The 25,463-nt window shown below is 38.0% G+C and overlaps 1 protein-coding gene across 5 annotated transcripts in view; it reads right to left on the bottom strand.

Annotated features, from left to right (window-relative positions):
* LOC113418127 (contactin-4-like) overlaps nt 1–25,463 on the bottom strand; it is a 356,259-nt gene that overhangs the window by 213,619 nt on the left and 117,177 nt on the right. The gene's annotated exons all lie outside the window — the stretch shown is intronic.

Genomic DNA, 25,463 nt, shown 5'->3' with positions numbered 1-25,463 from the left:
CATAAGTTTTATCATGATTGGTATGACTTGGGAACAGCATGGCTTTCTGGTCTTGGGAGGGAAAGCATGGGTCATGGAAACAGTTTCATGTGTGTATCTGACATCAGTACACTTGAGTGGTTTCAGAATTATTTCATGAAAAAAGTCTTGCACTCTTCTGTACACAATATAATTCCTTCTGCTGCTAGACTCGAAATTCTCGATTTGGATAATTTAGAACTATGTCACTTGCAGTAAAACCTAATGTTTTACCTATAAATGACTTTTTTCTGCTTTAATCGCAATGCTATGTGCACTAACAACCGCTTTAAACTCAATATAAATTGTTCTAAACTTGATTGTAAAAAAGATATGATTTCTGTAATAGAGTAGTCAAAGTCTGGAATGCTCTACCTGATTCAGTTGTTTCAACTACAAATTTTCAGAGTTCCAGTCACAAATTGACTTCTGTGGACCCTACATCATTCTTAAGTGGTTAGTAGAGGGGGCGTGCATAAGTGCACTAACGTGCCTATCAACCCTGTAATTGTATTTTTATTCATTTATTCTTGTTCTCATTTTTGACAAATTCTAATAAATAAATAAACATGAACATGTGCACATCTTCAACCTGCTTCCAGAACACTATGAAGGCACTACGAAGGCAGACACCTCTTTCTTGCTATTGCTTAGAAAATGAGATTATTTTTTCAATTTCCAAAGGGGGCCTGGCTACTGATTGTCAGGGCCATTTGCTCTTTGACAGCAAATGAACTGTAAATAAGATTACCACAGTAAATAACATTACCACAGAAGACCCACGAGTCTTCTTCTAACCCTCCTCCCCTGACAGAATGGGACAACTTGCCATAGCCAACTTTCTGTGTCCAACTCATCAGAGCCGCCAATTCATCATGGCCAATTCACCATGGCCAACTTGCTGTGGGACAACTTGACATGGCCAAGTCACCATGGGATAATTGTTGTTCTTGTTGCAGGACAAGTTAACAATTGAATTTAATTATTTCAATTAAATTCAATTGTATATAAAAATTAATATATATTAATTTTTGTCATGCACATTTCATTGTCCCTCCTTTTGCATTCTTTTTTTTAATGATTCTATTTCACCATTTCTTTGATATTAGTGTAACTGTTGTCTCGCAGTGAGTAGTCCCATAGTGAGTTGGCCTGGATGAATTATCATAAACCTCCTCCCTGAAGCCATTGGCAGTTCTTCTGCCTATGCATGCCAGTTTTCCAATTCCATTGTGTGAATTCTCTGATCCATGGTGGGATCAGATAATTGACAGCTAAAACCTACTTATCCTATTCTCCATTGCAAGAAAAGTATAGGGCAATATATTTTTTCTCTCTGCCTTTTTTTTTTTTTTTTTGCTATGGGTAGAAAATTAAATTTAGGGAGAAAAGTGGGAGAAACTTTTAGTATGAATCCTTTGATTCCACGACATGAACACACAATGTGATTGGAAAAGGAACAGGAGAAACCACCCAGGTCTTCTGCTGCCAGTTACTGGAACCAAAGGAGGCATCCCCCTATTCTGTCTTTCTCCTCTGCAATTTCTCACACAGATAAAACTTCTACTTAGCTTCATAGCAGAGACAGAGTGCAGGTTGAAACTATAGTCAGCATTTTTCAATGCTACATTTTTATGCAGACTCCCAGACAAGCCAATGACACTTTTCTGCTGCCTTGTGAAAGAGATGTTAGTCTTAAATTTGTTTGTCAAATTTTCTGATTGGAGTTAAACTTTCACAAAGCTAAAGTTGTGATTTTTACAGAGAGAGAGACATAAATCACATTGTTGTTTTTTGCGGGTTTTTTTTTTTTTTTTTTGATAACCATGCACACCAAAATACTTCAAGTATTTGCAGCTTTGCTTTTATGATACTGGACAAAGAAATCCCATTTAGGCTATGTATCTCAAATAGCACATATAAACACAATGACCATTCATTCCCATTACCAGTTTAAAATTGATAGTTTATTCCTGCAATCCCTGGAATTATTTGAAACAAAACTATAACACATATTATATAGCTCTTGACTGGTTCCATATATAAACGAATTCAGCAGAAATGCTACAATCAAAGTTTCTTTGGGCAATTTTATAATACAACTAGCCAAATGTGTTTCTAGTACAAATTTAAGACTGGAGGTTAGGTTTGAAAAAACAAACCTCAGTTATGGCCTTAAACTTCAGTTATTGGCTTAATTTATTTTTTTCAGAGATGAGTTAATCATCATGATTTTACTAGATAATTCTCACATTCAATGTGCATGCACTTTCCAAATTAGCAGATTACTTTTAATATTAGAGTGCATTTATATGGTTAGTTATGATGCCCAACCTTTTGCTATATTTGAAAGGAGATACTATATATGAGAATGCCATATTCTGAATGTTATTTTGGGGCAAGAACTGTAGGGAACATCAATCCATTCCTCTCATGCTACAACTTTAATTTTGAGAGCAGCTTTTTGAAATTTTGGAAATAATCTTGAACAAAGGGGATGTTACATGCATTGCTTATTCTAATGTGAATGTTGCATACAAAATACCTAAATTCAATTTAATAGAGATGCGTGTTTGACATGGTTGCTGTAGTCACCATTATGAATGCTGTGGTTTTTACTTTTACATACTGAACTTTATTATTATATATGGCTCAATGACCTTGCAGAAAAGTATGCATATAGCGTTGGATAAGGAATTCAACCATTTATGGAAACAATGACAAGAGGAGATTAGGGAAAAAGTCAAGATTTCCCCACTTGATACTTTTGGTATAAAGGAGGAGAGTAAGAGCCTCCGTTGGTCTTTCAAGATTCTCTTATTATACCCTGAACAATAAAATGTTAAGATTACATATCTCTACATAAATGAAAATTATATTTTCAATATGGTGGAATATGCCAATATAGTTGAAAAGAGTAGAGAAAACACATTTCTCTTTTGCATTATAATGACATGTCACATAAAATTACTATGATTATTCCAAAGGGATCCTCAACAGCAATATATATCATTGCAATTGCGCAGCTTAGAAATCAACTTATGGAACAGCATAAATGTTCTCCTGATTTCAAGTTGTCCGTGAAATGCTTTTAAGGAAAATAATGGGGAAAAAACCAGGAAAACTTTTGTTGATCAGAATGGTAACTTTGAAGTATAGAGAATTACAGAATATTATAGGGATATCTGAAGGATTTAATGTTCTTAAGTTTAATGCAGAGTGTAGGTCATATTTATTATATGTGAAAGGGACTTATAAATACACAGTTTGAAGGGGAAGAAGGTTTTCCTTTCTTTCCTGTACCCTTTTCCGAAATGCTGTCATCTGATGGGGCTTAAGAAATGTGTCTTCTCTGTGGATGACCTGTGTCTCCTAAGTTTTGGAGACCTTCTATATTTTTGCCTTCTGGAAGTCATGAAGGCCCAAGCAAATGAGCAATGTCATGGTGTCATTGTGGTAAATGTGATGCTGTTTTGTGGATCTATTGTTTTATCTGTATATTTTTATTGGCGCTCATAGCGAGCTATATAAATTATTGTGCATAAAATAGGCCACATGTAACTCTCATAAATACATAAACACATACTTTCAGTTCACATTTTGGTGACTGTTTAAAAACTGCAGATTAATTCATGAACAGGAAGAAATGTTCTTTTGTCTGAGGACACTCAAAATTGATTTAGCCCAGTAATTATCCAATTCTTAATTAAGAGTACCCTGCGCCATTTGTTGACCTAACATCTTAACCTCAGGAGTTCTGACTGCAAAATAGGCCAGTGATATTATCTCCACATTCTGTATTAAGAAGAATAAAGCTGAATCTGACTGAATACTAATTGGAATATTATAGTGAAATTAATTTTATAGGCAAAACCTACTGATTGTGTATCACCTAAAAATACAGTTTGTCCCTTTGTTGCACATACTCTTTAGAACCACGTGGGATTCTTTTCATGGCAGAGATGGGAGATATGCTACAGTACAGTACAGCTGAGATCAAGTTTCTCTGTTTTTGCCCTTCTTTGTAATAGAACAAAAGGCTTCAGATGTTAATTTTCTTTTTTTTTTCAACTTGCCTTTTCCCAATCTCCTTTGTAAACTCTTTAAAAGGCTTTCAACAGCAAAACAAAACTTTGCCTTGTCTGCCTGTTTCTATCAAGCACGTTTGTGATAGTGTGTAATCCCTGATGTTATGCATTGCTAACAACACAGGTCTCTCTTGGCATTATGCTATTAACTAAGTGTTAGTTTTGGACTCCTGGAATTCCCAAAGCAGCTGATTTCCAAGCACAATTCATTCTCACATGTTCTTTACAACTCCTTAGCTGTTCACATTTCACCTGTGCCATCTGTGCTACCATGAGCTTTGTCTTTCTCTGCATTTAATCTTCAAAATGCCTGTGTGATGATACATGAATAATGAATGAATCCTGAATAAATGTTTCCTAGACAACACTGAGAAAAAAAAATCTTGGGATAAAACTATATTTTCCCCAATCTTGATTTCATTTTACAGTTTGCAGCAAGCAATTTTTGGAAAGGCTCAGAGGGACTTGATCCTTCAAATGATTTACGACAGCACCCTATCGCAAGGGACAAACCTTTTTTGGAAGAGTTGTATCATGTTTTACATTTTAATGGAGGTTAAAGAACTTCATTAAACTACAAAATTGTACCTGAACATCTGGGGAGGTGTTTTGTAAGCTTATATAAAGACATTAGACAGTACCCCTACTTAGCTATATTTATTTGGAATTAAATTAGTTGGCTTTGCTCTACTGTTGTGGCTCTAATTTTCAGGACATGAAATTGGTGGGTATCATCTTCTGTCTTAACCAGTTGGACTAAGGGACATTTGCCAAGGAAAACATATATGTAGCAAATAAAACTCTGTAAAAGTTCAATATATTCTACCTACTTACAGAATAACAGAGTTGGAAGGGACCTTGGAGGTCTTCTAGTCCAATCTCCTGCTCAAGCAGGAAATTCTGTACCATTTCAGACAAATGGCTGTCTAATCTCTTCTTAAAAATCTCCAGTGTTAGAGCACCCACAACTTCTGGATGCAACATGTTCCACTGATTAATTGTTCAGTCAGGAAATTTCTCCTTTCTTCTAGGTTGGTTTTCTTCTTGATTAGTTTCCATGCTCAATGCTATGTTTATTTCTCGGGGACTGTTCTGACCAAGGCTTCCTGAGACAGTAACAAACACACGCTGTTCCCAAAAACCTTCTTTTTTATTTCAACAGCTGTGAATTATATGCATTCACAGCTGGTAATGAGTCCCAAACAGTTTATGAATAGTCCAACAGAAGTCTGCCACAGTCTTCCGGGATAAGGCTGATAAGCACCCACCTTTATCTCCCTTGAAATGCTGCCAAAGACTAAATTGCCAATTAGCTGTACAAGGCCAAACGGAGCACAAAGTCAACACAGAACTTCAAAGATTAAATTGACTAGAATGAACAAAGTTGCCTCCTGCAAAGGCTCATGTCCCTTTGCTCCTCCTTAATGTCTTATGGGAGGAGCCAATCATCTCCAAGCCTTACTCCCGAGTTGCCCCTTTTGTCTTAAATGTTCTTGCCTTCTACCAGCTTTGCGCAAGCGTGCACTAGGAACAGGCTCCCCCTGTTCCTCTGCCTCACTGATGTAAGATTCTGGAGGCTCCGGAGTCAGTACATAACTCTCAGATGGCCCTGGCCTTATTTCTGTGTCAGATACAGATCCCTCCCCACTGTCCGACTCTGCTGCCAGCTCTGCAGGCTGCTGGCGGACCACAACAGGGCCAAATGAACCTCTGCTTTAGTCATTTAACATTATAGAATGATTATACCAGGATGGCAGTCAAATTGCATTAGCATAGTTTAGTCCCAAATATGCTTTTTCAAGAGGCAACTGGACTTTTTCTTTCCTTGAAGACAACAAATCCAAGACACTTCTTCAGTTCTGACTGAATAGTGAGGAATGGAAGAATTTATATTCTTTGTAGTCATCTGGTTGTTAGCACTCTATAAATCCTTTCATTCCCCACCATTCAGTCAGAACTGAAGAAGCTTCTTGAATGTGAAGCGAAACATCTTCAAGGAAAAACAAAGTCCAGTTGCCTCTCGAAAAAGCACCTTTGCACAACCATGACCTGGATGATTGAGAATCTCCATAGACATTTAACACAGTTTAGTAGTTTAGATCAGGGGTCCCCAACCACCAGGCCGCGGACCGGTACCGGTCCGTGGATCACTTTGTACCGGGCCGCAAAGAAAATTAAAAAAAAAAAGGCGGCTTTCTTCGCCTTCGGTGAATGCTGCTGGGATCAGGGATCAAGGACACAAATGAAAGAAGGGGAGGGAGGAAGCAACCAAAGCCTGTCCTACTCTCCGGCTCAGTGGCTTCGGTTTCCTCCCGCCTCGTTCCTCTCTCAGTCGCTCTCTCGCTCCTCCACCAGCCCAGGAAGAAACTGCTTCAAAGAAGCTGGCAGGGTGGCTTTTCCTGTCGGCGCAGCTCCTCCGAAGCGCCCGTTCACCCCCACCCCGCCGCCCTCGGTTCAATCCAGTGCTCCGTTCTGCCTGCCTGCCTGCCTTCGTTTCTGGTAGTTTCGGAGCAGCTTTGGCTGAGAATAATAACTATTCGCCTCTTTTACTCAGCCGAAGCTGCTCCGAAACAATCAGAAACCAAGGCAGGCAGGCAGGCAGAACGGAGCACTGGATTGAACCGAGGGTGGCGGGGTGGGGGTGAACGGGAGCTTCAGAAGAGCTGCGCCAACAGGAAAAGCCACCCTGCCGGCTTCTTTGAAGCAGTTTCTTCCTGGGCTGGTGGAGGAGCGAGAGAGCGACTGAGGAACGAGGCAGACACCTGAGGGATGAAGCTGAGGGAGGGAGGGAGACACCTGAGGGATGGGGCTGAAGGAGGCAGGGCCGAGAGGTGGGGCTTTTCAGCCGTCCTGCAGGGACTTGTCCTGAGCCACGGAGACAGCCGTGGGCCGCCGCCGCCCAGTGCTCAGTTTTGAAGGCACTCCTCAGCCCGGCGCAGTTCCTGAATCTGCAGCTGAAACCCTCCGTTTTAAATGTCCCAATAGAAGAGAATATCTGTCGCTCAGGGTTGCAATGAGGAGGCATTGGCGCTCCCTGAATTTGGTGGTTTGCTGGCAGAGGTTTTATTACCCGACTAGGTAACAACATCAGATGTTACTAGTCAGGTAATGAAATGTCTGCAAGCAAACCACCAAACTCGGACTCCTCCCCCGGTCCTTGAAAAAGTGTTTCTGCGTGAAACTGGTCCCTGGTACAAAAAAGGTTGGGGACCAATGGTTTTGATGATTTGTAATGTTTTCTTTTCTCTTTAGAAATAAGCATTAATGTATGATTTATAGCAATAGCATTTAGACTTACTGTATATACCATGACACAGTACTTTACAGCCTTCTCTAAGCAATTTACAGAGTCAGCATACTGCCTCCAACAATTTGGGTCTTCATTTTACCCACCTCAGAAGGATAGAAGGCTGAGTCAACCTTGAGCCTGGTGAGATTTGAACTGCCAAACTGCTGGCAGCTGGCAGTCAGCAGAAGTAGTCTGCAGTACTGCATTCTAATCATTGTACCACCATGACTCTTATAACAGTCGGAGTAAATAAAACAGGGTCCCAATGAAGATAATCTATTGAATGTAACCAACCAACTAACCAACCAACTTGTTATTTACATGCCTATGGCATGGTAACCAAGATGAGGAAAACAACCCAACAGTTCTAGGAAGTCCATAATTCATGGTCCATGATATCAAGATGAACCAATCTCTATAGTTACAATTCATAATGAATAGAAGAAACTAACTTATGTTGTCTATTAGTTAGAGGAACAAGCTGAAACTCTATGTCAGGGATTTCAAACTGGATTTCTTCAAGGGCCAGATCATCTTCTGGGTGGGGTGAAGGGAGGATGGGATGGACAGGATGGATGCCTCTTGCAGCACTCAAAAACAGGCCACAGGAGCAACGCATAGCCCCCCTGTGCCCCATTTTGGCTGGCTGAGGCACCACGGGCCAATCCTTTGATATTTCCAGTCTGGTCCCGCGAGCCAGATCTAAGCACCTTGAGTTTGACACCTCTATTCTAGGACAAGAGTGATTAGCTCAACATATTCTGCCTTCTTCTCAATGCTACATTTATTTCTTGGAGCCAAAGAAGCAAAAGAATCAATTCAGTGATACAGAAAAAGAGAAACTTGCTAGCAGTTACAAAAGTTTATTATCTGTTGTGCCAGGCTAAATAAAAGACATTTTGAAAATCCAGTTCATACTTGTGTTTTTATATAATGCCTCAGTTTAAAGAAAATAGAGAAATTGTGAAAGGAGCAGCAACAAAGTGGTTCTTTCGGCAAAATGCAAGAAACTTATGATCTTTTTCTCCTCTAACCCTTCCTTTTCCTTGGTGATGTATTCAAAGTGGTTTTACATTGTGCAACAGACAAAGGACATGTAAATTACAGCATGAAAGAAAATGTGTTTTTAAATGTCCACAAAACTCTCCCTGCCTTTCAATATATTTCTAAACAGCAGGATAAATATTCTCTCCATTGTCTCTCACTGGTTTTTGAGGTCAGTCCTGGAAATATTTTTCATACCTGCTCTGAAGATATTGGGCCTTCAGCCAGAAATATTTGAATGAATGAATGAATGAATGAATGAATGAATGAATATGTCTGGGAAGTTTATTCATTATTCAGATTCTGAGACTGATTCTTCTACTTTTATTGCTGCTTTTTTTTTTGTAATAATCAGTGAAACTTTGTGTGCTGGTCTTGACAAGCCCCTGCCTACAATGATTATTTTGCAATATTTTTATATAGTATTGAGATTTCTATAGTTAGAGGAAATATAGAAACAACCTTCTTGACAAAAATGATTATAAAAAATCTTTTTCTTCTTCTCTTTCTCTTTCATAATCCATTGGAGACCATACCTCTTAAAATTTGCTGCCACTGAGAAACTTTGTTTATGTTTTCATTGGCCTTTTACTCTGTCTTCTGTTTTGTTTCTACATCCAATCCTCAATTTCTTCCTTAATTCTGACACAAGTCTTCAGTCTTAATATTTTGATCCTTGTTTCTTTCTCCTAGGTCCTAAGGTGTTCTGCTACTCTTACTCTTTGTTCATGACTATTATTTGTCCAATGATTGATCATTATAAGTTCCAATTTCACCTCAAATTGATGTCTTTGACCCAGTTATGAAACTGTTGCTACCACATCAAATAGGTAAGTGTTTTACACCTTTTCCCATCTTGCTTGATCGCATCAGCTTTTTATTCTACTTGAGGGTCTTTTTGAAAACAACAACAACAACAAAAAGAAATATGTGTTTCAAATATATTTCCATTGTGGATTCTCCCCCCCTTTTTAAACGATACTGTGAAACAAGAGTTAATTGTGTTTTTCTAACAATGCAAGTAACTCTCTTTTTATCAAATTTAAGAAATGATCTGATTTTCAGAAAATAATTGACTTGTCCAGAGGCTTCTTAGAGGCTTTTCCTCCTTTTCAACATAAATATCTTATCAAAACAAGAATAATCCATTCAGACTCTGTTTTTTAATGCAGTGTGTTATTTTTATCAGCATATCACTTTTGATGCATTGAGTTATTTAAGAGGGTTTTTTTCAGATTAAATCAAGCTAAACAAAATTATTCTTGTAAGTACAGCGGACTGTCTTGACTAACTTATTGGTAGAATAGAAATTGATATGGTAATAATGGTGATAGTAGTAGTCACATTGTGCAGAAGTATATAAGCTGCTCTATTCCTGACCACACTGACTTGCATAGTCCAGGCTGTTTGGATTTCCCAGTCACTTCCATTTATACACGGAGATGTCACATTTTATTATATTCCCTAGAGAAGGAGGGAGAAGAATCATAGCCTTTTAATTACCATGTGTATGTGGGAATTTAGATGCAAGCTGCCTTTTACTCAGCATTCATAATGATGCTATAGCTCGGGGCTTACAGAAATGATTTTTGAGATGCTATAGAGACCAATGGATAATTCATAAATACAGTTGATAAATAGAAATTGAGCAAGTGACAAATGCTGGTAGGTCACAAAAGGTCAAATTGCTGAGTATATTTGACTATTGAGATACAGAAAGAGATTACTGGCACAAGCAATGAAACATGTATAGTGCCATAAATCAACTTCTGTGAAAAAACGCCAGTTTATGAATGCCTTCTGTTCACAAAAGTTATTATTTGACTTGAACCCTTATTTACTGCACAATGCTGCTTCTACACATTATTCTTTTTAATATTAACTGAGCATGGTTTTATTTGAAAAGAACATTATCCCAGAGAAAAGCACTTAACCGTTTATTTATTTTTTCTTATCCATAATAACTGTCTGTATTAACTAATGAAAAAGGAAATGAGTAATTATAACAGCAGTAATTAGCTAAACCTTATTTGCAAGTATGACCTTCCTTTTCAGTTGAATGGAAACTTGAGTCTATACTACTTATTGTTGTTGCTGTGAAACAGGAATATTGTCAGAACTGGCTTGCAAAACTAAGAATTAAATAGTTTAGTTTGGCCTGGTACTTAAGGCTCCAGGATAGAAAACAGAAGATTGTGAGGTCTAGTCCTGCCTTAGGCATGAAAGTCTCGGCTGCATGACTTTGGACCAGTCACTTTCTCTCAGCTCACCTCACAGGTTGTTGTGAGGAAAATAGGAAGAGGAAGGAGTAATCATACCTAATTTACCACATTTAGTTACCTGAAGATAGATGGATGGATGGATAGATGGATAGATGGATGGATGGATGGATATACAGACAGACAGGCAGGCAGACAGATAGATTTTAGATGCTGGGTCATATCTGTAATGCATTGGTCTTATTTATGGTATAGCTGGCTACATTGCTGCATGCACCACTACTAGGAAGAGCAAGTTAACAGGTGAAAATATTAAAAACTTAAATTGGATGAATATCATTTGAACAGTCACTTAAATGCTGTCAACATAAGCTTGGGACAGCTCACATTTCAAGAGAGTGAACAGAAATTGGTGCAAAGGTGTCTCAATTAATTAGCAGAAGTCTGTTCATACATTTTGATTTGATTATTTATACAAGCACGTTTTTTTAAAACAAGCTATTTGGTTTTTTTAAACAGTTTAAAAACAGAAAAAATACACAATTGAAGACATTATTTACATTTCTTAATCTTATTCTTATAGTTAGTTTCCTATTACATTACAATTATTACATATTACTTTTCCTATTAAGTCACTAGTTCTTATTCCATATTTATACCACTCATTACATAATATATTTTCTGTTGATTCTACATTCAGTATATATAACTTAATATCCTTTACTTAATTACAATACTACTTTTCCCCCTATTCTCAAACCATGCATACCAGGTGTCCCAGACTGAGTAATATATCGATTCCTCTTATCTTTTAATTCTAAGGTCAGCCTGCCATTTCTGTGCAATCTAATATTTTCTTTATCACTGCTCCCTCTTGTGGTGTATCTCCCTGTTTCCAGTGTTGTGCATATGAGATCCTAGCAGCAGTTATTATATGTAGAATGATATATCTATCGGTTTTACTATATTTTCCTTTTATTATGCCCAATAAAAATAATTCTGGTTGAAATTCAATTTTTTGTTTTATTATTTCTTCCAGCCAAATTCGAATCTTATTCCAATATTTTTAAACTTTCGGGCAGGTCCACCACATATGAAAGTATGTACCTCTTTCTTTCTTGCATTTCCAGCATTCCAGATTTTGATTTACAAACATTTTTGCCAGTCTGGCGGGGGATAGATGCCACCTATAAAACATTTTATACGTATTTTCTCTATATGCTGTAGATAGTGTTAGACTATAATGTGTCCCTAACATTCTTTCCCAATGTTCCAGTTCTATATTATTTTTCTCCCAGGCTTCCATCATTTCTTTAACTATTTTTTCTTCCATTTTGAAATTTAAAAGGAAGTTATATAATTTGGATATCATCTTTTTTCTGTTCCTTGTAAACTTTTATCTAATTGTTGTTTGTCCAAATGAAATCCATATTCTTCTTTGTCTTTTCTATACCATGCCTGTATTTGCATATATGGCCACCATATGTATCTGTTCTGTTGTTTTAACTCCTGTATTGTTTTTAATCTTCCTTGTTTGGTTTGTCGAGCAATTTCCTCATTTTAGCCAGTTCCATTGTATTCGGGTATATTAATGCCTCCATTGTTGACAGCCAACCTGGTATTTTAGTATAGTGGTTCCTCTTGATTTTATTCCAAATTTGGATAGGTGCATTCCTAATTTGGTGCCTTTAAAAATAGCATGTTGTTTATTTTTCCCTTCCCATAAAAAACTATGCCACCCTCTTTGCAGATCATGTCCTTCTATTAATAGTATTCTTTTGTTCTCTAAATTGATCCAATCTTTTATCCATACCATAGCTGCCGCCTGATAATACGTTTCCCAATCTTGAAGTCCAAAACCACCCCTCTCTCTTTTATCTGGCAACAATTTCATTTTAATTCTAGATTTTCCCCAGCCCAAACAAATTTAGCTATTATTTTATCCAATTCCCCCCCCCAAAAAAAAAATTATCTAATTTTACTGGTACAGTTTGGAATAGATATAGTATTTTTTGTAGTATAGACATTTTAACTGCTGCAATTCTTCCCATTAATAAAATTTGAAGTTTTCCCCATATTTCTAATTCCTTTTTTTTGTATCATTAATTTGTTGTAGTTATTTTCTTTAATTGAGGAACATCTTGATGTTAGCCAAATACCAAGATATTTTACTTTTTTAACTATTTGCATTCCCAATCTTTCTTCTAATTCCTTTTTTTGTTTATCTGTCATATTTTTAGTTAATATCTTCATTTTGTTTTTATTTATTTTAAGCCCCGCTATAATGCCAAATTCTTCTATTTCTTTTATTAACGCAATCCCAGTTTCATCTGGTTCCTCTAAGAAAAATACTATATCATCAGCAAATGCTTATACAAGCAAGTTTTTATTACAATAGTTATTATAACATTTAAGAGAGATTGCAAAACATACCACACAGAGCCAAACTACACTATATTTTCTCTGAAGCTACTCTCAATCTTCACAGACAAACAAATGATGAATAACCTGAGGAAAAACACCTTTCTCCATTCTCCTTTTTCTTTTGGATATTCACATACAAGGCAAATACAGTATATTCCAAATAAAGCCATTGCGTACTTTTATATTTAGAATTTATTTGATTTGTCAATCGCTTACAAGATACAGCTTTAAGAATAAACATAGTTTTGAATACATGAGATAGATACTTATAAGAAAAATAAAAAGAAACAATAGGACAGGGACGGTAGGCACAATTGCTGCACTTATGCACGCCCTCTTAGGAAGGGGATGAGGTCAATAGTAGACAGTCTAAGGTTAAAGTTTTTGGGGTTTGAAGAAGAAACCACAGAGTCAGGTAGAGTATTCCAGACATTGACCACTCTGTTGCTGAAGTCGTATTTTCTGCAGTCAATTTTGGTTTGGTTAACCTTGAGTTTGTATCTATTGTGTGCTCTTGTATTGTTATGATTGAAGCTGAAGTCTTTATTTGCAGGTAGGACATTGCAATGTATGATTTTATATACTATATTTAGATCCGACCGGAGGCGGCGTAGTTCTAGGTTTTCTAGGTCTAGAGTTTCAAGTCTGGTGGCATAAGGTATTCTGCAATGAGTAGAGGAGCAGAGAACTCTTCTTGTGAAATATTTCTGGACTTTTTCAATTGAGTTAATATCAGATACATGATATGGGTTCCATACTGATGAGCTGTATTGGAGTATAGGTCTAGCAAAAGTTTTGTATGCTCTAGTTAGTAGTGTGATATTAACAGAGAAGAAGCTACGTAGGATTGGATTAACAACTCTTAATGCCTTTTTGGCTATGTAGTTACAGTGGGCTCTAGCACTTAGATCATGAGAGATGAGTACTCCAAGATCCTTGACAAAGTTTGGATCCTCAACAAGGTCTTGATTATTTAGCTTGTATTTTATTTTCTGATTTTTTTTGCCAATATGTAAGACAGAGCATTTATTTGTTGAGATTTGAAGTTGCCATTTGATTGACCATTCTGATACATAGTCAAGGTCTTTTTGGAGGGTAGCAGTATCGTCTGTGGTGTTGAATAGCTTTACATCATCAGCGAAGAGAACGCAGTTGCTCTTAATATGATCACAGAGGTCATTTATGTAGAGTATGAAGAGAGTTGGTCCTAGAACACTGCCTTGGGGACACCACTGTTGACAGGTACAGAATTTGATATGTATTTTGATCTGACTATGAAATAATCTCTGGAGTAAATGTGAAAATACCTGGCAAGTAGATATTTCCTCCAATGATCAGTATATTTAAAAAGGACATTGTCTTAATTAGGGTCACAATATAAGCATAAATAGCAGGGAATTGTTATTAAAAGTCATCTTTACCACTTTCCATAGTTATTGTCTACAAATGCATGAGGATAACAGGGTTAATTTTATTTCAATGAAATAATTGTTCCAGAATAGAGTAGAGTAGAACAGAACTGGAAGGGAACTTGGGGGTCTTCTACTCCACACCCCTGCTCAAGCAGGAGATCCTATACCATTTCAGACAAGTGATTATCTACTCTCTTCTTAAAAACCTCCAGTCATGAAGCAAGCACCCACAATGTCTGAAGGCAAGCTGTTTCACTGGTTAATTGTCCTCGGTTTGCCCTTAATAATCTTGTCCTTAATAACCCTGGTTTGTTTCATATAGTATTTCATCCTAAACTGAAGAAGCTGGTTCTCTAGAGAACTTCCCAAAGCTTCTATTCAAATCACTTCAAATAACCTTGTAAGCTAAACTTTTCACCAGGAGAGAACTTCTCTCCTCCCTGAATTTAATACTGTAATAAAAGTATAAGACTTTGGTTAGCGATAGATAGAAAGAGGCTCGCTTTATTGCACACTGACACAATAACCATACAACTGCTCAGACTTAAAACAGCACAACTGTAGGACAGAACTCAAGTGAAATGAACTCCACTGTCCTGACAGGCTAGCTAACAAATCAGTTTCCCTCTCCCCTCACTCACAAACAAACATACACACACCAGCTGGAAAGGTTCCTTAAAAATGTACTTCAAAAAAGCAATTCAACTCTTTCCCTTTCCTACCTTGCATTGTCATGGACCAGGTTCTCCCATCTACCGTGTTTCTCACATAATAAGGCTGGGCCTTATTGTTTTTTGAGCCCTGAAAAAACGGCTAGGCCGTCTTTTCGGGGGGTGACTTAATTCCTCCCCTTGCATCCTTGCCAACAGCCGCTCCTAACGGGTGATCATGGCGAAGCGCAGAGAGCTCCCTACTCCCACCTTTGCTGCAGACATCTTTGGCACCCGCCGCTGTTGCTTTCCCTTCTGCCCATTCCGCTGCCACGTTTGGAGCTGCCGCTTCCGTGTTTGGAGTGCCGCCATTTGGAGCTCCAAACGTGAAAGTGGCAGCTCCAAACATGACGGCGGGCAATCTTTTTATTTTGGTCCGCGCGAAGTTCAGAGCGAGCAAGAGAGGGAGACTGCGATGCCTCCATCCGAGATGGCAACCTCACTCGTGGATCACAACGTGGCTGGAAGCCCAAATCGGCGGGATATGATGGCAATCTTTTTGGAGCGAGAGGAAAGGGAGAGAAGAGTTGCGAGGCGTAATTTGCAGGAGGAAGTGGGTGTACCCCATGGCAGGGAGCCCAAGGAAGAAGGGCCGGTAGGCAACGGAGAGCGTCCCGTAGCTCCGGAAGCAGCCTAGAGACGCGCCTGGGAAGAGGCGCAGATGCTGCCTTGTAGTCCCCAAACCAACTGCGTGCGCCGCCTTTAGTTATGTGCGCTCCGCTCTCTGGGCATCTCCGTGTGATCGTGACCCTGTCCTTTCCACCTGGCGCCCTTGCTGCTTTCTGGCTCTTTAGGGACCGGCTTCGCTTTTGGAACACGTTCGCGTTTGGAGTTGGTTTGGGGACTACAAGGCAGCATCTGCGCCTCTTCCCGGGCGCGTCTCTAGGCTGCTTCCGGAGCTACGGGACGCTCTCCGTTGCCTACCGGCCCTTCTTCCTTGGGAATTCCTGGTTGTTTTAACTTGGTTATTTGATGTTTCATTATCAAATGCCAAACACTCTGATGATGTTACCTAGTTGACTAATGAAACATCCACAAGCAAACAACCACTTAGAAAATACCAAGGACTCCACAGTTCTTGCACTATCTTCCTCACAGTCTATTTAGCCTTATTATTTCCTTATATTTGCAACAATCTTGTTTCCCCTATTCCTAATTCTTTCCATTTACTACACTGAATGTCCACATTTCTAACATATGAATTAATTTCTTAGCTCTTCATGGCAAATCTTGTCAGTTTGCAATAAATTTATCTTTCTCCAAGGCTACGTAATAACGTGGGGATGGGGTTGTTTCCTATAAAAACTGTTTTGGTGAACCCTTTGCTTATCAACTGCATTTGTAATTTGCAAAATGTTCCTAGATCAGTTGTTTAGCCTTTGAAACATGCTAGTTCCAGAGAACAGTACTTCAAAAAGTTCAGTAGCTTTTTCAATCAAGTCTCTCAAACAATGACAGCTCAATAAACAGTGATGAACAAAATTTTGCACCGACAACATTCATCAGATAAAACAAATAAGCCAATGTCAATCATCCACAATAATAAAATTTTTCAAAAGAAATCATTAGATGAATCAATACTAGCATTTCAGTAGTCCTACCAAGTTTGTGATACTTTGTCTTTGAATCAGGATATTTTTTTCATTATGTATGGATGAACTATCTTATAGTTTAAAGCAAAGTGCATTGTTGGCTGTTATTTTCTTCTCTGCATGGGTGTGCCTGTTTTTAAAGTAAGAATGTGGAAATCATTTTTTCTCCAATTAGCTTTTTATTTAGACTACTAAATTATCATTTGTATCAGCATTTTGTTCTTCCTGGGCATTCTGTGTGTATAGTTATCGTTATAGTGTAGTTAAAGTTATAGTTATATAATTTATTATAGTTATATATAGTTATATATAGTTTTCTTAAGTTTTTTCCCACATCATTATAGTTGTGCTTTTAAAGTTGTAGCGACGTTGTCTGTGAGTCAGACGAACAGACGAACACAATACAGAAGCCTGATTATGGCAGATGAGATTCTGCCGAAACGTTGCTACAACTTATATATAGTCAGGAGTGGGATTCAATTTTTTAACAACTGGTTCTGTGGGCGTGGCTTAGTTGGTGGGCATGGCTTGGTGGTCATGTGACTGGGTGGACATGGCTTGGTGGTCATGTTATTGGCTGGGCGTGGCCAACTCAATATCACTCACATCGAGGCATGCATCTCCTCACCTGGCCTCTCATGACTGTGGGGATGCTGCAACAGTGTGAAAAATGGTCATAAGTCACTTTTTTCAGTGCCATTGTAACTTTGAATGGTCACTCCACACAAGCAAAGTACCAGCAAAGGAAGGGGAAAAAACTCCAGAGACGTTCCAGAGACAGGAAGTCTAGTCATGTAAGAAGGGTTAACGGAGAGGCAGTTTCTGTAAGCAACACCAGAATGTTTCCTTCCTGCCTTCCTTACAGGATTAGGCCAGTAATTTCTTCTAACGATCGGTTCTCCGAACTGCTTAGAATGTTAACAACCGGTTCTAGCGAATAGGTGTGAACTGGTAGAATCCCACCCCTGTATATAGTTTTATATAGTTGTGTGTGTGTGTGTGTGTGTGTGTGTGTGTGTGTGTGTGTGTATTCTGGAAAATCTGCCAATAAATTTAAACCAACAACTTCCTTTTGTAATTAAAAAAAATCAAACTTTAAACACACTAGACTAGAACCCAGGAAACTGAATTATAATCCCCCTTTAGTTGCAAAGCCAGCTCAGTGACCTTGAGCCAGTCACTCTCTTTCAGCTTTAGGAAGAAAACAGTGGCAAACCACTTCTGAAGTCCCAAAAGATTGCAAGGACTTTTTCAGGCAGACACATAAACACAGTCTATATCTAACCTCATATGTTTCTAAACAAACACTACCAGTTGATGAATAATCCCCCTAGAATAGGAGTGTCAAACTCAATTTCATTGAGGGCCACATCAGGGTTTGTGTTTGACCTTGGGGGGGCAAGGGTAGGCATGGCCAGCTCGACGTCACTCATGTCAGGGGCTCTGTGGTTGCCCAAGTGCTCTGCCATAAAAAATGAGCTCCCAAGCTCCGTTTTCAACTGTGACGGTCTCCTGCAACCCTCTGCCAGTGAAAATAGAGCTTGGGAGGGTTGCATGTAGCCCTCCCAAGCTCCATTTTCACTGGCAGAGGCCCTGCGGGCCAGTCCTTTGCTGTTTCCAGTGTGGCCCTGTGGGCCAAATCTAAGCACCCCGTGGGCCGGATCCGGCCCCTGGGCCTTGAGTTTGACATACTTGCCCTAGAATAAAGCCAACAATTATAGAGCTATAGAGAAATTGTGCTGCAATACCAACAGGCAGTATTCACTCTCACAACAGATAAAAGGCCAAGCCAAAGAGAATAGTTGTATGCCAGTTCAAAGAGCGTGAATCAGCTAAAATATTAAATTAGCATAAATCTTGCTTCAAATATGCTAACAATACTTTATGTCTATAGATTTATTTATTTTACTTAGCATATGGCAAATACATGGAGTTATAGCGGTTCAAATGTTAATGTCCCGTCCACCCAGCCATTCAAGGGCAGGGCGGTCTGTGTTGAAAAAAAAATCAGACATTGGGCCAGTGTCTATGTCTACAGTGATTCTCTATAGATTGGGTCTATACATAGGGGCCAAGTCTATAGAGATTTTCAACCAGTGTTGTGAACCAAAAAAAAAGAAAACTAAAAAAGCCCCCCCCCCCCCAGGCCCGGCCCCCGCACCCAGCCCTCAGGTTATAGTTGTTCCATTCGAAAAATAATACTGATTACGGGCGGAGCGAGAAAGGCCCAGTGAAAAACAAAACCCCCAAAACCATGGTAGTGCTTTTCAAAATTTGTTTTGGAGAAACAAAGAACTGAAGAAGCTTCTTGGATGAGAAGTGAACCATCTTGAAGGAAACAAAGTCCATTTGCCCTTTGAAAAAGCACCTTTGGGACAACAATGCTTTAGCATGAACTTAACTGAATCACTGTCCAGTATAACTATACAGTTTTAAATAGTTACAATATGTTGAAATGCATTGTCAGGCAGTATGTTTTTCAGGATCAGACAAATATGCACAATTGTCAGTATGCACATCAGGAACTCTGGCAGAAAATGCAGAAAATGATGCAAAGAAAAGAGGCAATTCAAAATTGCATAGTTCTTTACAAGAACGAATTTGCCAATCGGTTTTCTGCAGGGGTGGGATTCAAATTTCTTAACAACCGGTTCTGTGGGTGTGGCCTAATTTGTGAGTGTGGCTTGGTGGTCATGTGACTTGGTGGCCATGGCTTCTATGTAAATATTATAAATATTTATGTAAATATTGATTTTTTTTAAAAAAAGCAACTTTTACCCAAAAGCAGGCAAAGCAGGCAGGCAGATTGAATTGCTCACAGAATCTCAGATTCACTTAGAGATCTATCTTTCTCCAATTGGCTACCTGAGTCTGCCACATAAAATTTGCTAGCAACCAAACTCACAAATTAACTCACTACACACCATGTATGTAAATATTGAATTTTTTTTTATTAAAAAAAGCAACTTTTACCCAAAACTAGGCAAAGCAGGCAGGCAGTTTGAGTTGCTCCCAGAATCACAGATTCACTTAGAGATCTATCTATCTCGAATCGGCTACCTGAGTTTGCACTGCAAAGTAGAATCTTCAGTCCTAAGGAAGGTTTGCTCTGCTTTTAGATTAGCTAGAAAGCAAGAAATCCAAGGATCTCCTGCTTTCTAGCTAATCTATATCTCCTGGCAGAGCAGAACAGCTGATGGTTAGGAAAACAAAAGGAAAAATAGCAGCTTACCAAACTAGGCAAGTTGGATGGCTGGCATGCCAGGTGAGGAATGAGTGGGCAGGGAGGGGAGGGGCCATCCAGTGGAGCGATTTTCCGGTTCTCCGAACTACGTGTGTATGCAGCCTTTGCAAGAAATCAGTTGTGCTGCCTGGACAGCTGACAAGCGCTCCACGCGGATGCACAGTGTTTGAAAATCCTCTTGTTTCCTCCTTCTTCAACCTCAGCTGTGCTGTGAAAAGCAGCTGAGGAGGGAAAAGCAGGGAATAAAGGATAGCCTAGAGCCTGGGCAGGTGGGTGGGCCAAACACTGAACTGGTTCGGTGTCAGCTGCTCTTCGCAGCTACCGGTTCTATAGAACTGGGCCGAACCAGTAGCATCCCACCCCTGGTTTTCTGTGTATAATTTATAGTTCCAGCAATCATCTTACTATATAAGATGGACAGTACATAACTCAGAACAAATGAAGTTCAGTCCATTTTGACTTGCTGTTAGCCTGGGTTTTAAGCAGTCCACTTCTATGCATAATTTATCTAGGTTTTATTTCTGAAATACAGTAGTTTATCCAACTAAAAACAATGCTTTTATGTTTTAGATTCTCAGTAAATATCAAACCAATGAATTAGATATGAATTCTTTTTTCCATGTACTTCTGATTAGCAATAGTATTTTTAGCACGGCAAGAAATACTAGACCTTTTTACTTTCAAATTCATAGGTAATTCATTACTTTTTCATTACAAAAAGTAATTCATTACTTTTTGCATGTAACTTTTTTTTGCTATCAACTTTTTATTTTTATTCAGAAAGTTAAAATACAAAACTCAAAAAAAAAAAAAAAAAAAGAAAGAAAGGAAAATGCATTATAACATTTGATTCTATTTTAAAGGGCAACTATCATGTCAAGCAGCAATGGAAAAAAAAACATTGTTAGGACGTGGCAACAACTTGGAGGCAGAAATTTAGCATTTGCACTAACATTAGTTTGTAACCTGAACATATATCAGGAATAGATTGCTAAGCTATTCTGATTTCTTTGCAAACAGATGCTTCAGAATGTCACGTTTCCCAGCAATGGAGAACCATAGCAGCAAACAATTTGGATTGAACACTTGACAAGTTGCTGCCAAAGCATTTCAATCAAAATAGAATTTTCTTAGGCTGGTTTGACGCCAGCCGTCATGGAGGTGGGACAGCAACAGTTTAAAAGGCACAGTGTCAATATGCCAAATGAAACCCTTGCCTTCAAAATGGAACCATTTAGTCTTAGGAGAAAATAACAAAAAAGCACTGATTCTAAGCCAAAACGAATTCTTATTTTTCAAACTTCATGGATAAACTAAGTCATGGTGGAAACAATGCCTGACTGTTTCAATAGGTCAGGGTTGATTAACAACAGCCAGTGAAGATCATCCTGAGTAGCAGTAAAAGAATTCAGTGTTTTTGTAAAAATAGAAATAAAAATCCATGGACAGTTATTAAAGATAAACAACATTGTCAAAACTATTTCAAGCTAACCGTAGGAAGTCATAGTGTCCTATTTCAAGCTAACAGTAGGAAATCACAGGCATCCAAGGTCGGCAAATAACAAAACGTACAAGCATGATATCACAATACAAAGTCCATGATTTCAGTAATTGTACCTAGCAACGGGATGCAGTATTAAAGGCTGACTTTTGCATTGTGACACAAATTTCATTATTTTTCCATTTTACAATTTGTACTGGATGCCTTTATGGGAAGGGTTTGGGTTTCCTCAATGCTAAGCCTGTAAAATTGCAGTTCTGCAAGGAAAAACTTTCCCTTTAGAAGTCAGCTTCGACTTGCAATGCCTTCTACAAAACATCATTTACAGCTGATTTCATTTTAGTAATGTTGGTTATATCTAACTTGTGAGTCAGTGAGGAAAGGATGCATTATGAGACCTTATTACCTTTGCTTTTTAAAAGCAAAATGTATGAAATACATGCAGTCCATATAGAATGCTTCAGACATTTCTCTTGTTACGTTTATGTTATCCCGTTTTTGCTTTTTCTTGGAGGAAGGAACAGAGCAAACTTCAAAAGAGTTATTTATCTCCCCCATACTAATTTAAATCAAGATGTGTTACTTTGGTTAAATGTTTTGTTGGTCATAAGAGTTGCCACTTGCTACTTCATTACTAGGAAACTAAAATATTGTTGCTTATAAAAGACAATTTTCTTAATTAAAATAAAATTAAACAGTAGATATTTGGTCAGCTATCAGAGATCTTGGACTAAAACAGTACCACAGTTAAGAATAAGAGAGACTTCAGTGAGCAGTGCTCACAAATTAAAACAAGCTTAGCTTCCAACTCTGTGATTTCTGTCATAAGGCAGTTAGCAGCCTGACATCATCAAGCAAGGAAAAAAGTAAACAAAATAGGTCTCTTCACCAGAAAGTGCCAGCCTTGAAGCTGCAGTATTAATGTTATAAGGTTATCTTCTTCATAAAATTATTTTTACCAAGGACAAATTAAAGTATATCATTCAGAAACCATGTAATAAACCATCCATGTCTCAAGGGAAATCTGCAACTTTATGAATTCTCCACAACTACCCAGATCTTTAGGCTGCAATCCTTTAACTTCCAAGCAGAGGGGCAATCAAGTCAAAAACGGGAATCTTGCCCAGTGAGTCCTAACCCTGATTAAAGCATCTCAGACAGACAGTTGTTCAGTGTCAACTTGAACACAGACAATAAAGGGTTCGATGGGTAACTGGTTCCACTTAATGAATGCTCTTATTATTAGAAAAAAAAATCCCTAATATCCAATCACAATCTGTTTTCCTTCAGTTTAAATCCATTGTTCCATTACCTGGGCTCTGAAACAAAATTGAAATGGTCTTGACCTTTTCTGTATGAGGTATTTGAAAAGTGCTATCTGAATCATCTTTTCTCAAGGCTAAGCATTACCAGGTCCTTCAGTCTCATTTAGTTTCATAGAATGTGTGTAAGATGAAAAAGATGTGTCCTTTTGTAAATCTGTCAGATGAACCTGAAGCTCCAAAGGTGATAGTGCCATAATAACTTTTATTTTCTGTTACCCTGAAGGGAGAATAGATTACTAGACCCAAGGACTTTGCATACCCCAATTCTGCCCTTTCTCCTTTCTCTAGGGAGCAAAGCCCCCCAAAAATGAAAGGATGCAAAGATCACAAAATTTACATGCAATCAGAAGATGCACTGATGATCTTCTCATGTCTTCCTCCTCAGATGTTGCTACTATTTTAGATTACTTCTTCCTTTTTCTAGAAAAAATACCTGGCTCCTCACATGAAGCTGTTTATCTATGTTTATTTATTTCAATAAATAGTTAAGGAAATTATTTAAAAATGAAATGATAATTTTAATTATTAAGTTAATATAATTCATGCAGTATGAGAATTGCTTCCATTCACTTTGACAGACTTAGAGGAATGTTGGGTGCACCACTGGAAGTCCAGAAAGATTAGGCTAGGACAGATCATCATGGAGAAAATCGATCTATGTTATCACTAAAATTCAATACTGACTTGATGGCACATAATCAATCAATCAATCATATCACATAGTGATTATTGACAGCAATTTCAGCGTAAGAATATATAAGCACAGGAAGCATAATGTCTCCAAACATTTACCAGCAGTGAAACAATTGTGTAAAATTGATTTTAGCATATTTTCATCATCAAAATGTATGAAAAAAGATCCTTAGTCATTCTGGGCATCTGGTGGGTTGGTTTTTAGCTAAGCTTCTTTTTCTTTAATAAAATATAGAAAAAATAAATAAATTGTGTGATTTTTATGCCTTAAAATACTATAAAAAGATGAACTGTTATGGTTAGTCACAGTTAGCCAGATGTTTAGACCAGATTTAAATGATACAACAGTGATTTGTCTTATTCGAGACACCGATGAATCTGCATACAGATAGGAGGTTGTACAACTTGCCTCGTGGTGTAACTGGAACAATCTGGAGCTGAACACACTCAAAACCGTAGAAATGGTGGTAGACTTTAGGAGAAACTCTCCCATACTACCACCTCTTAGACAACACAGTATCAACAGTACAGACCTTCAAATTTCTAGGTTCTATTATATCACACGACCTAAAATGGACACCTAACATCAAAAACATCATCAGAAAAGCACAAAAAAGAATGTTCTTTCTGCGCCAATTCAGAAAACTCAAACTGCCCAAGGAGCTGCTGATACAGTTCTACAGAGGAATTATTGAGTATGTCATCTGCACCTCTATAACTGTCTGGTTTGGTAGAAAAAACAATTACCACCACTCTGCCTTCTATTAAGGACCTGTACACTGCACGAGTCAAAAAGAGGGCTGTGAAAATATTTACAGACCCCTCACATCCCGGACATAAACTGTTTCAACTCCTTCCCTCAAAATGACGCTATAGAGCACTGCACACCAGAACTAGACACAAGAACAGTTTTTTCCCTGAATGCTATCACTCTGCTAAACAAATAATTCCCTCAACACTGTCAAAATAGTGTTAGTAAACACTATTTACTAAGTCTGCACTACTATTAGTATTAATCTTCTCATCATTCCTTATCACCCATCCCTTCCCACTTGTGACTGTATGACTGTAACTTTGACGCTTGTATCCTTATGATTTATATTGATTGTTTCCTAGTATGATTTGTTTGCTTATTGTCCCCGATGACTATTATTAAGTGTTGTACCTTATGATTCTTGACTCTTGACGAATGTATCTTTTCTTTTATGTACACTCAGAGCATTTGCACCAAGACAAATTTCTTGTGTGTCCAATCACACTTGACCAATAAAGAATTCTATTCTATTGTATTCTATCTGGCATTTTTATTCACTTATTCAGTCCATCCTTAGGGCCTGGGATAGGCAGAATTATTATTTGGTGTTTAAAGGTATTGTTGCATGATGCAAGCTGTTCTGAATAAAGCTGCCATTTGCAAATTGACTGAGGGTGATTTTGTCAATGCCAATGGTGTTCAGGTGGTATTCCAGAAGTTTTTGGATTGCACTCAAGACACCTATTACTATTGGTATTAATTTTGCTTTCTTTTGTTCTACTTCTATTTGCAAGTATTTGTATTTTGTGATTTTCTCCAGGTCCTCCTCTTCTATTCTGATGTCTCCAAGTACTGTAAAGTCCACTATACATACTTTTTGCCTTTCTTATCAACACCTGGGATGTTATGTGGAAAGTGCTTGTTTGTTTTCTGAAGTCCAAGAGCATTTTAGCTGCTGCTGCTTCTTCTCCTTTTCCTCTTCTAGCAAGGTCTTAGAATTCGTGCTCAAACTACATAAACACTATGTAAATGGTGCCTCAGATATTTATTATTTTTAAATTACTAAATGGCTAGGTTAACACAACACTAAACTGTAAATGGTATAAGAAGATGAAATTGTTGTATTCATATAATTTGTATCTAACAAATC

This window comes from Notechis scutatus, chromosome 2 (assembly GCF_049901735.1).
Source record: "Notechis scutatus isolate UNSWTSFEM ecotype Mainland chromosome 2, rNotScu1.2, whole genome shotgun sequence".
NCBI lineage: Eukaryota > Metazoa > Chordata > Lepidosauria > Squamata > Elapidae > Notechis > Notechis scutatus.
This window is presented reverse-complemented; position numbering and strand designations above follow the sequence as displayed.